Consider the following 13,443-nt stretch of genomic DNA (forward strand, 5'->3'; position numbering starts at 1 on the left):
CTCCCTCCTCATCTCTAGCTCCTGGATTCGTTAGCTTCCTTCAAGACCCAGCTAAAATACCACCTTCTATAGAAGGCTTTCCCAAGTCCTCTTAAGACTGGTGCTTTCTTTCCATTAATTATCTCTAATTTATCCTGTCTATAGCTTGTTTGGGGAAGCCAGGTGGTACAGTGGATAGAGTGCTGGGTCTGGAGTCACCAAGACTCTAGTTGAAATCTAGCCTCAAACACTATCTGTGTGATCCTGGGCAAGTCACTTCACCCTGCTTGCCTCAGTTTCCTCATCTGTAAAATGATTTGAAGAAGAAGATGGCAAATCATTCCAAGTATCTCTGCCAAGAAAACTCCAAAAAGGGTCACAAAGGGTCAGACACAGTTGACATGACTAAACAAACAGCTATGAATTTGTTTTATTTCATCTCCCCCATTAGACTTTGAGCTCTTGCAGACCTACTGTTTTTTTGCCTTTATTTGTGCCCCCCCATGTTTAACATAGTGTCTGGTGTGTAGTACTATGTGCCATTCTTAATGAATGCTTGTTGACTGGCTATAATAAAGCACAACTTAGATACCAAATGATGTGCCAGATCAAATGTTCAAGTTTGGAGAGTGCCAGCTGGAAGATGGTAGCAAGAGTGGGAAAGGAAAATGGTGCATTTTTTTAACTGTCATCATAAAATCGTACACTATGGTTTGAAATCCCTAGTTTTGCTATTTACCGATAGTGGTGACCCTCAATAAATCATCTAAACTCTCAAGGGCTCCTCTATAAAAATAAAAGGTTAGACTAGATTCCTGAGACTCTCTTCTAACTGTATCATTCAGTAAAGCTGTGATTTTAACAAGGAGAGACTGCGAGAGTGCAGGGTTTAGTACAGGGGAAAGGAAAGTCATTCCTGGCAGAGGGAAGGACAAGAGCCAAGATACAGAGGCAGAAAAGTTAGCAAATCAATAAACCTTTATTAAAAACTTATTATGAGTCAGGCATTGTGCTAAACACTCAAGATACAGAGAAAGGCAAAAGACATTCCTTACCCTCAAGGATATCAGAAGCTCATAGGGAACTCAACAAGCAAACAACCATGGACAAAGAAGCTATAAATAAGAAATACACAGCAGAAAGATGACACAAGAATTAAGAGGAACAGAGAAAGGCTTCCTGGAGAAGGCAGGATTTTAGCTCTGACTTGAAGGAAACCAGAGAAGTCAGGAGGCATTAGAAAGTGTAATTACCTGAAGATATAACCACTTCGAAATCACTGCTGTCTCCCTCTCCAGAATTATGAAGGAAAAAGGTCAAGGATTAAGGACAAAAAAGCTTCTGAATTCTCCATGGGTTCTTTCAAGGAACTCAAAGTCCAGTTGCTAATGCATGGATGGATCTATCATTGCTCTAGAAGCCCTTTGGGCAGAATGAAGTCAGGGATCTGCTTTTTCACTGAAAGGCATCTCAGGTGAATGGCAGGATTTAAATATACTGGTAAGGCCTCTGTGTTTTTTATGCTCAAAAGGGTGGGGTATTTTTCTGCATGTTTCTGATGTGCTAAATCCATAATGTTTATTACATAAGAGATATCTAATTTGCTGGTAAAATAACCAGTTGTGCCTTTGGGAGATATGCAGCCACATTACCCATTTATTTTAAAAAGTGATGCCAAGAATATTTAAAGATTCTTATGTGCTACACAGGCTTCTGCAGGTGATGAATCCTATTTTTAATTTTTACAGCTCTGGTTTCTCCCTCAGCTCCCCTATTTTCTAACACCAGGAATTTGTTTTCTTCATGAGAATCCCTCCTGAATTTGTCTTTCTTTATAAGAGAAGGCAAATTTCAAAGTCAATGCCATTTTTACATCTCCAGGTTTCTCTCCCTTGCCTTTTACCTGTAAGTGATTTCAACAGAGGCTTAATTAGCCATTAAAAGCCAACATGCTCTGAGTTTTAACTAATGGTGGCTTGCCAATCAAGCTAATGTCCTTGCAAATTAGCCCCATTCTAGACGTGATTATAATTTCCAAATGCAAATTCATTGTTTATCATAAAGGGATTTTTATTGTGGATTAATTTTAATTGTAGCAGTTTCTTTTCAAGCAATAGCAATGATATATTCATTCAACTGTTAATTTTAGGTTTTACACCTAGCTATCCTTACCTACCAGGTATTTTTAGGGCCATAAATTATCATCATTTATTATGTCAAAATAATCTAAGTTTCCATTTCCAAAAGCATTGGCAAGAAGTGACACAATGAGACTTTAAAATAAGCAGATAAAGAAAACATGGGGGATGGCTAGGTGGCACAGTGAATAGAGCACCGGCCTTGGAGTGTGGAGGACCTGAGTTCAAATTTGACTTCAGACATTTAACACTTACTAGCCATGTGACCTTAGGCAAGTCACTAACCCCAATTGCCCTGCCCTCCCCCCTGAAAGAAAGAAAGGAAGGAAGGAAGGAAGGAAAGAAGGAAGGAAGGAAGGAAGGAAGGAAGGAAGGAAGGAAGGAAGGAAAGAAGGAAGAAAAGAGAAAAAAAAGAAAGAAAGGAAGGAAGGAAGGAAGAAGGAAGGAAAGAAAGAAAGAAAGAAAGAAAGAAAGAAAGAAAGAAAGGCAGGAAGGAAGAAAGGCAGGAAGGAAGGAAGCATGGGTAGAAAACAACAAAGGGAGATACAGTAGAATTAGGGAAGATTCCAAAGAAGCTCTTTGAGGATAAGGACTATTTTCACCTCACCCCCAATATCTATTTTTTTTTATTACTACTACCTAGGACACCACTTTGCACATGTATTTTTTTTTCTGTGCCTATTTCATAGGTGCAGGGATCTTCCAACAGTAAAGCTCCTTCCACTACAGATCTCTCTGTGTTCTGAAACCTAGAAATTGCTTGAGGGAACTGATAATTTCAGTGACTTGTCCATTGTCAAAGTCTAGTCTTGAACCTGTCTTCCTGACTTTGAGACTTGCTCTCTATTCACTACGACTATACCATATTCTCTTTCTATGCCTTGCAAATGGTTGTGTTTAAAAAATATTTGTTAAGTTGAATTGATATAAACAAAGGACTCTCACAAGCCTCATGTGGATGATTCCTCCCAGTTATTCCATTAGACATAGAATTCACACAATTCATGTCTTCTTCCAGTACTCATAAAACTCTTTTAAAAAACTTTTATTTATTTATTTTTAGTTTTCAACATTCATTTCCACAACATTTTGAATTACAAATTTTCTCCCCATCTTTTCCCTACACCCACCCCAAGGTATTAAGCCTACTGAATACCCCTTCCCTGAATCTGTTCTCTCATATCTTCCCCCATCCCCCCTAACTTTCTTTTTTTTCCCAAATGCTTTATTAAATTCTGGCTTACCTCATTGATTTCTGCCAGATTTTGGGTTACAAATTTTATCCCCATTTTTCCCCTACACACCTCCCCAAAATAGCAGTCCCCCAGGATATCCCCTCCTCTTATTTCCCAATTACATGTAAAATAGTATTAATAATAGTATGTATTTAAACATTTGGTTTTAAAACTTTGAATTCCAGATTCATTCCCTTCCTCCCTTGTCACCCACCCTTACTAGGAAGATAAGCAATTCAATATAGGTTGTACATGTGTAGCTAATGCAAAACATTACCATAGTAGATATATTATGGAAGACTGATTATATTTCCCTCCCTCCTATCCCATCTCCCACTTGATCTATTCTCTACTTTGGTCCTGTCCCTTTTCAAAATTCCCTCCCCCCCAGCCTGCCCTGCCTTGCATCATTCCCCCTCTCATCCCCTTCCACCCTATTCTCCAGTAGGGTGAGATACCCTGTTTAGTGTGCATGTCATTCCCTCCCTGAGCCAAATTCAATGAGTATAAGGTTGACCCATTCCCTTATGCCTTCCTGTTCTTCCCCTCCATTGTTCCCATTTTCCCTTGCCTCTTCTATATGAGATAGTTTGCCCCATTCTGTCTCTCCCCATCTACTCTCATTATATTCCTCTCTCACCTCTTAATTTCACCTTTTAAGTATCATCCCTTCCTATTAAATTGATCCTGTGCCCTCTATCTATGTTTACCTGTAAACATGTATATACACATTCACATATGTAATCATATGCCTATATACCCTCCAAAAAAGACTATATATATTTCTATTCCCTTCAACTCTTTTCATACTGAGAAAAGTTTTATCAGTTACAATTATCATTTTTCCATGTAGGAATGTAAACAGTTCAACTTGGATAAGTTCCTTATGATTCCTTTTCCCTGTTTACCTTCTCATGCTTCTCTTGCTTCTTGTATCTGAATGTCAAATTTTCTATTCAACTCTGGTTTTTTCTTCAAGAATGCTTGAAAGTCCTCTATTCCACTGAATGACCATATTTTCTCCTGAAACATGATACTCAGTTTTGCTGGGTAGGTGATTCTTGGTTTTAATCCCAGCTCCTTTGACCTCCGGAATATCATATTCCAGGCCCTTCGGTCCCTCAGTGTAGAAGCTACCAGATCCTGTGTTATCCTGATTGTGTTTCCACAATATTCAAATTTTTTCTTCCTGGCTGCTTGTAACATTCTCTCCTTAATCTGGGAATTCGGAAACCTGGCTATAACATTACTAGGAGTTTTCTTTTTGGGATCATTTTCAGGAGGTGATCAGTGGATTCTTTCAACCTCTATTTTGCCTTCTGGTTCTGAAACATCAGGGCAATTTCCCTTGAGAATTTCTTGGAAGATGATTTCTAGGTTATTTCTTTGATCATGGCCTTCAGGTAGTCCAATAATTTTTAAATTATCTCTCCTGGATCTATTTCCCAGGTCAGTGGTTTTTCCCATGAGATATTTCACATTGCCTTCTGTTCTTTCATTTGTTTGGATCTGCTTAACAGTATCTTGATTTCTCCTCAAGTCACTAGCTTCCCTTTGGTCCATTCTAAATCTGAAGGAATGATTCTCCTCAATGAGCTTTTGAGATTGTTTTTCCATCTGGAAATTCAGCTTTTTAAGGTATTCCTCTCCTCATTGCCTTTTTGAGCCTCTTTTGACAATTAAGTTAGTCTGTTTTTTAAGGTATGATTTTCCTCAGTCAGGCTGTTGACTCATTTAATAATTTTCTTGCATTGTTCTCATTTCTCTTCCCAATTTTTCCTCCACTTGTCTTATGTGTTTCTTAAGGTCCTCTTGGCCTGTAACCAGCTCGTATTTTCCTTTGAAGCTTTTGGTGCAGGAGTTCTGACTTCACTGTCTTCCTCATGTTCCATGCTTTGATCCTTTTTGTCCCCAAAATAGGAGTCTAGTGTTGGATTCTTCTGTTTGTTTTGCCTCCTTTGCCTGGTCATCTTGCCACTCAGTTACTTGACTTTTGGGCTTTGTGCCACAGTAGAGCTCTGCCACCAGACAGGGGAGCTTTGTCCCAAACACTGGGGTTTTCTCAGCTACTGGAGGTATTAGTTGGGCATTCTCTCTGAAACCTCCACATGCTCTGGCAAGCTGGTCACACACCCCAGAACCTCCACCCTAGACCACAATCCAGATCCAAGCAGGTTAAAGCAGTAACAATTACCCCTCACATTGGTTGCTTGGTCCCCCTACAGTCTGAAGGCCACGAGCTGAAGCTGCAATGTGGCCCTGGCTGTGCTGAGGCATCTCAGAGGCTTCACGCCCTGGGGGCAAAAGCCAATGCCCTCCCAACTACTTGTCCTGAAGTCCACACTGCACTGACCTCTCACTTTGTCCTTAGCATCTATGTGTTGATAATTCTGGAAATGGCCACACACGAGGCTGGTGATCTGGAGTCCCTCCAGCTGATGGTTGGTCAGGCCTACCTGGGGCTAAAACCTGGGCATGGAACTGGGTTCAGCTCCTAGAGCACTATGCTGGCTGCTTCCTGCCAGCCTGCTGGGCTGTCCTCAGAGGGAGGTTAGCTTATCTGTGTCATTTTGTGGGTTCTGTAGCTTCAAAGTTTGTTCAGCATCCCTTTTTACATGAATTGGGGAAGGTAAAAGTTGGAGCAGCAGGGAGGTCCTGTTTCTACTCTGACACCTTGACTCAACCCCACACTCATTAAACTTTTAACAGCCATTTTTCTCAGTGGGCCATATTTCAATTAAAATTCAATTCAAATTATACTCATTAAGTCCTTGCTATAAGTAAGACTATGCTAGTAGGTACTAATGAAGTTCGAAAGGTAACTAAGGCTTATGTCCTAACATCACAGAGTTTACATTTGGAACATGTTTGTTCTATGTGTGTGGGGAAGGTTTGTGGAAATACATTAACAGATATAATATATTGAATAATTTCACTCCCTGCTATTCTGACATATCTTTGACAATCACCCTGCACCTAATCTTTCTTTCATTGGTGACTGCCTATCCTGGACCTTTATTTCATAAAACCCAAGCTGCCATGTTCCACTTTACTCCTTATTCTCAGACCATTTCCTCCTTGCCAAATGCCTTGTCACCATGTCTGACCAACTTACTGATTTCTTCCCCTCCTCTACCATCTTATTATAGATCCATGGACCATGATGAAATCAATTTTGTCATTGTTCCTGTTTGTGGTGTGTCAATCTACTCCCTGTGACCCCATTCACAAAATCTGTAGCTTTCCAAACCATGTGTTCCCTTACTCATTCACCATTGTGTATTGTCTCCCCAACTAAAATATACGTTTTTAAAGTCAGGGAATGTCTTTTCTCTTTTCCTTTTCTTCTCCTTTTTTTTTTTTTTAGTATCCTCAGTGCTTATCCTAGTACTTAAAAAATCATATGTACTTAAATACTTTTTCATTCATTCATAAGAAAAATACTATGATAAATTCAAGGAAGAATAGAGGGTGGGAAAGTAGGGAAAGTTTCATGTAAAAGATAACAACCATGATTGACCCTGATGAATAGGAAATGTTTCAATAGGCAGAAATGGGAGGAGGTTGTAGATGATAGATTTCATGTTAGAAGAGTCCTCAGAGCCCATCTAGCGTAACCTCCCCATTGAACATATGAGGAAACCAAGGCCTACAGAGTTTAAATAATTTGTTCAAGGTCACAAAGACAAGAACAGGGATTTGAGGCAATTGAGGAAAGGGAAATTTGAACATAATTCTTGTGACTTCAAAGCCTATACTATGCTGACTTCCCAAGACAAGGAAGGGATGTATTTTGCAGACCTACCAAACGTCATCCTTTTAATATTAAAAGAAGCTATAATATTTCTATCACCTGCACATTTGCAAAGTAAATACAACTTCATATTAGATCAGCTGGCCTTATAGGAAAAATCTAGGGCCTTGTTGAACTGCCATAATCATAAATAACTCTTTAATACAAGTACCATTAACTGATGGTATGAGAATCATTTTTGAAATGGCCTCAAGGCAGATGAGTGAATTGTCAGAAATTTTACTGGAAAAATATGCTGCCTCAGTGTTCTTAAGTGGAAAATTTTCACCTACTGTCCTTTATTCTGTAAAAGAGAATATTATCAAACATTTACTCCATTGTCCAATGTTTGCAGGACTGACATAGAGTTCAGATCTTGTCCAATCCATGATGCTTGTAATACCCAGCTCAGTATTGTAAAAAATAAAAAGTTCCAAAAACAACAGTGACTTCTTGGTTTCCAAAATCTTGGATGAGGCCTTATATCAATTTTACTTCTAGTTTGGGCAGCTTTTTTGGTAAGCGTTGGATGGGGAAGTGAGGAAGGAAGGACAATAAGGGTGACAATGATGTGAAATTGCATTGTGAGGCAGCAGAGAATATAGAGTGAATATAGAGTGAATGGGGTCACAGGGAGTAGATTGACACACCACAACCAGGAACAATGACAAAATTGATTTGTTCATGGTCCGTGGATCTATAATAAGATGGTAGAGGAGGGGAAGAAATCAGTAAGTTGGTCAGACATAGTGACAAGGCAGTTGGCAAGGAGGAAATGGTCTGAGAATAAGGAGTAAAGTGGAACATGGCAGCTTGGGTTTTATGAAATAAAGGTCCAGGATAGGCAGTCACCAATATCTGCCTTCAAATTTCCCCACTGTCCCTTGGTAGCTGTGTGACTATGACCAAGTCACCTAACTTTTCTGAGTCTCAAGAAAGTCTGTAACACAGGGCTGAAGGCTGGCTCAGAGTCCACATGGACAAGTACCTGTAGTGGGATTAGATAGTGGCAACAGAAGCAGCAGCAGCTTCAGGAAATGGTAAGGGGACCAGGCAAATGATCAAAGAGTTTCCAAGGGAATCCTGTGCTAGCACTGGGTCCAGCAAAAGCAGATGGTATCTGGTAATTCCCTTTTCACATATCCACTTCTGAGTCACAGTTCAAGGACAGAGGGGAACACTTTTAGTAACAAGGGATTAGAGACCCTGAAGATGGTTATTGCTTGTGATTCCCTGAGGAGCAGTAGCGCTTTTGGTCCGAAGGTAGCAAGGCACCTGAAGAGCAGTATCCGTTGCAATGCCTATGGGATCAGAAGCCCTTCCTGAGGAGGAGAGCAGTGGCCACACTCTCTCCAGATCACACCATCTTTGAAGCACTGAAAATTTCAAAACCCTTCTCCCTTCCCCAAGGAAGTTTTAAAAAACACTAGATTGAAAAAGCCTGAAACTTGAGACAGTGCCCTTCCTCCTCCCACACCAGCAACAAATCCCAACTTTAACATAAAGTTCAAAATCAAGAAATAGGGAGGAAAAACTGAATAAACAAAACAAATGAACATGACCATAAAAAGCTACTATGGTAATAGGGAAAAACAAGACACAAACTCAGAGGAAGAAGATCAAGTCAAGAGAGTTACAAGCAAAGCCTCAAAAATAAAAAAATGATGTGAATTGGATACTGCCACAACAAGAATACCTGAAAGAGATAAAAATTGTCTTCAAAATCAAATAAGAGCGGCAGAGGAAAAAAATAGATAAAGAAATGAGAGGAAGGGAGGAAACATGAAAAGACAATTAGCAACTTAGTAAAAGTGATACAAAAATACTAAAGAAAACAATATTTCTTAAAAGCAGAATTGACCAAATTGGGGAGAAAGTGGTACACAACTTCACTGCTGAAAATAAGACCTTAAAAAGCAAAATTGTCCAAATGGGGGGGAAAGGTACAAAAACTCACTGAAGAAAATAGTTCCTTAAAAATTAAAACTAGACAAATGAAGATAATAACTCCAGGAGATATCAAGAAATTTAAAAAAATCAAAAGAAGAAAAAAAAGAATAAAATGTGAAATATCTTATTAGACAAACAACTGATCTAGAAAATAGATAGAAGAGGGATATTTTAAGAATTAAGGAATTGTCTGAAATCCATGATCAAAGAAAAAACCTAGATATCATATTTCAAGAAATTATCAAGGAAAACTGCTCTAACATCCTAGAAGCCACAACTAAAATAGAATTTGAAAGAATCTACGAATCACTACCTGAAAGAGATCCCAGAATGAGAACTCCCAGGAATATTATAGCCAAATTCCAGAGATCCCAGGTCAAGGAGAAAATGGTTCATGCATCCAGAAGATTCTTAGAAGCTACATATATCATCTTTCCATATAGGAAACAATTTAACCTTATTGAGTTCCTAATGATTTATCTTTTATGTTTCCCTTTTTGTATTTCTCTTGAGGCTTGCATTTGAAAGTCATAAGGTCCTCGATGAGGTTGGACATTCCTATATGGGAACATTCCTACATGTGAAAATAATATATTTGGCTTCTAAAAATTTTATCCTTATTGGGGCAGTTAGAAGGCTTCTATGTGGACAGAGGGTGTGGGAGTGAACTGATTATGTTGGATGCTATAAAAAATTGATAGGTGACAAAGAGGGATGCTCTAAGAGAAGGGGAAAAGGGAGAGAAAGAATGGGGAATATTATCCCATATGAAAGAGGCATGCACAAAAAAAGCTCTGTACAAATTTGCAGTGAGCAGGAAGAAAAATATGTCTCCCTTGGAGATGAGCTCACAGGAGCCTTTCACTTCATCTTCTAGGAAAGATATAAATGAGGGACAGCCTTGAAGACCTTTTGCTCTGTTTGATATTTTAGATCATGTTCTGTTGGATTGGAAATGGGAAAACAATAGTCCAAGCCCTCATCTTGACCACCTTGCCTTGTCAATTGAGAACAGAAACCAAATTGGATTTTGGGGAAAAAAGTCTGTTAAACAGTACTTCATTGTGGTCTAAAGCCTTCCTAGGAAATAGTATTTCTTCAGTGGTTCCCAAATGTAATTACAGGGACTGAGGCCATAGGCATTTCTGTAAGTTAATTTTCCACCATATGAATTATGGAGAATTTCAGTTCAATTACTTCTTTGTAGTGACTTCTAAGGAAGGCACTTGAGTGAATAGATTTCCATGTTACCAACCCAATGCTCCAAACTCAGGAGTTGGACATAACTGAAAATGACTGAATAACAGCAACAAAACAAGACAGCCTGACATCTACCCAGAGGTCTGTCCCCAAACCACATATCCATAGACACAAAACCACAAAGGGAACCAAGAGGAAATGTTCAGGAAAGGAAATACTTTTAGGTGCTTTACTTGATTCTTAATGGATCCCAAATGTTTCTCCTTCCTTCTCTCCTTTCTTCCCTTCCTCTATTCCATCCTTCTTTCTTTTCCTTCCTCCCTTTCTTCCTTTCTTTCACTTCTCCTTCCTTCCCTCCTTTCCTCCCTCCCTCCCTTTCTTCATATCCTTTCCTTCTTCCCATCTCCCCTCCTTCACTTCCTATCCTTTATTTCCTTTCTATCATTTCCTTCCTTCCTTTCTTCCTTCTTTCCTTCCTTCCTTCCTTCCTGTGGTTTTGCTTTTTTTGGTCTTGATACTGAGACAGTTCTTATTTTAAGGGCTGAAGACACATTCCCTGTCCCTACCAGGCCCCCCTAGAGCAAATGCAGCATCCTTCTAACAGGTAAAGTGTGCACCTTGCACTAAACCTGCAGGCATGGGATGATAAACTACTCATTAATAATGCTGACCATGCCAAGACTTTGTAGCAGTGGTGACCATACTGTGCAGACACAAGACTCCCTCATGGAAATCAAACATATGTGCATACACACACAATACTTGCTCTCTTTGCTGCATATCTACATAGCTCAGCCATCCAGCAGAACACAATGGTTTTCAGACAAAGGCAGAGATGCAGGGACTCCCAGTTACTGCAGCTTTCACTGAAACCAGAATTGTTTCTGCCTTTTTCCTCTATTTCCCCTCACATTCTAGTACTCTATGTCAACATACACATACGTGCACACATGCACACACCCACACCCACAATGATCATGTCACCCCTTAAATTTCAATACACTGATTCCTTGCCATCTCAGGATGGACAGAGAAAGCAACCACACAGGTAAGTGTGGGAGTAGCAAACAGTAGTGAGCCCCAACCCTCTAGACAGAGAAGGGTAGTTAGCAACTTGGCCAGCTCCAGGGTTAGCTGGCTAATAACCTGTTCTTTACAAAATAACAAGTCTACTTCTAAGTCAAGGGCACAATTTTGTGGCCCCCCCACCCAAATACATTTATTCTCTCTTTACTCTCCCAGCTCATCTACCCAGAAATTATAGAAGTGAATTCTAGCCTCAAGGTATCCCAGAATTTCCTTCTTACTTGTCTTCTTCACTCTACTCTGAATAGCCCCCAGGCTCTGAAATTCTGGGTTATAGCTCTGTTGGGCATTTGCCAGGCACTGGGGTTGAGGCTATGCCTATATATCTACAGAAACTAAAAAAAAATAGATTGTGACATTAGTCAGTGGAGCTTAGCATGAGGCCCTACAAAACTGATCTAAATCTCCACACAATCAATACAGATGGACCCAAGACAAATCAATCGAATGACCTGACTGAAGAAAAGTCTGTTGAGTGACTAGGAACCATGATGACCATTCATTTTACACATCTCTATGTAGTATGAAGACAATAACTCTGTCTTTCAAATTACCAGTAAATGTGGCTCATCCTCTCTGACTTGCTGACTTTAATGATGACTACTAGGGAGAATAAGGGGTTAACAATGCATGGCACTGAAAGTGTTTCATAGAGATGAAATATACCCTGCTATCAAAAATTTTATAGGGATGGAAAATTTGTCACCATGAATTTGTCATTATAAATGAAGACATAAAGGCCTTTAGCTTTCATATTCTTCATATCAAAAACCTTTCAAATAAATATTTTATTTAATAAGGTCAGCATAGCAGTTGCCTTATTCTCATTTCTATTTTTCATAAAAGGAAAGATCTTTCCTAAACCATATGATATGCGTATGGAGATGGATACAGAACGTAAGAATGCTTGACTGTGTGGGGGAGGGGGTAGTCCTCAAAATAGTATTTATTACATTTTAACTCATGACTCAAAAATGTATATACAGTTGCCTAAAAGATGCTTCTTTCATAAACCCAGAATGAGCACCCATTTGACATCATCATATACTTTCTGTCACATATCAAGCAAATCACCTTTAATATTGAGCTTTTAATATTATTTATTAAATTTATTAAATTATTTTATATTATTTAATATTGAGCTTTTTAATATTCATCTTCAACAGTCAATCTTTTTTTCTTCCCTTGAAGACAGTTTGATGAGAGCAGCAATTGATATATTGGGGTTTCCCTATTATCCAACATAAGAGAGGGCTACTTCTGTTAAGGAATTATGGGAGAGAAGACATTGCATTGTACCTTTGGTCACTCATCAGTAATGACAAGATATTTTACAAAGAGAACCATTGGGTCCCAGTCAAAGTAGTACTGACTTGCATCCTTCCTCCATATTTCACAGTAGGGCAAAACCAAAACAAAATGAAAAGTAGTAAACAAACAAATCAATGTTTCCTATTCACTTACCATGTTAGATGGAATGAAAGCAAAGTGTCACATATTCTTAACAAAGTGAGCTTTTTCAGATTCCATAATGAAGAACTTTAGTTTCAGCAATGAATGAGCCAATCAATCAATGAGCATTGAGTAAGCATCTTCTATGTCTGGCCCTTAAAGAATTATATCTGTCTTTACAAAATGTTATTGTGGTGATGATGATGAGGAGGATGAGGAGGAGGAGTCCCCATTAGTGTGCTTGCCATTGATTATCAATTAGTAAACTATTACATTTTTTAAAAAAGTATTCACTAAGATAGCATAGTAACTATAGTTGGCAAGAAACTTTAATCTCAATTGATGATGTACTGTCTCCACACACACACAAGGTCCCTGGGAAGAATGAAATCAAGCATTTGTAATGAAATACACACAAACATGTGTGTATGTGTGTATGCATGTATGTATGTGTATACATTTGTATGTATATGCATATATATGTACATATTGAGAGAGGAGTGAAATCAAGCCTTTGTGATGGAATACACACAAACATGTGTGTATATATGTATGTATGTGTATACATTTGTATGTCTGTATATGCATATATATGTACATATTGAGAGAG

This window comes from Petaurus breviceps, unplaced genomic scaffold, assembly GCF_028583685.1.
Source record: "Petaurus breviceps papuanus isolate PSGF00001 unplaced genomic scaffold, PetGlider_PUasm1.0 174, whole genome shotgun sequence".
In the NCBI taxonomy this organism is placed as follows: Eukaryota; Metazoa; Chordata; class Mammalia; order Diprotodontia; family Petauridae; genus Petaurus; species Petaurus breviceps.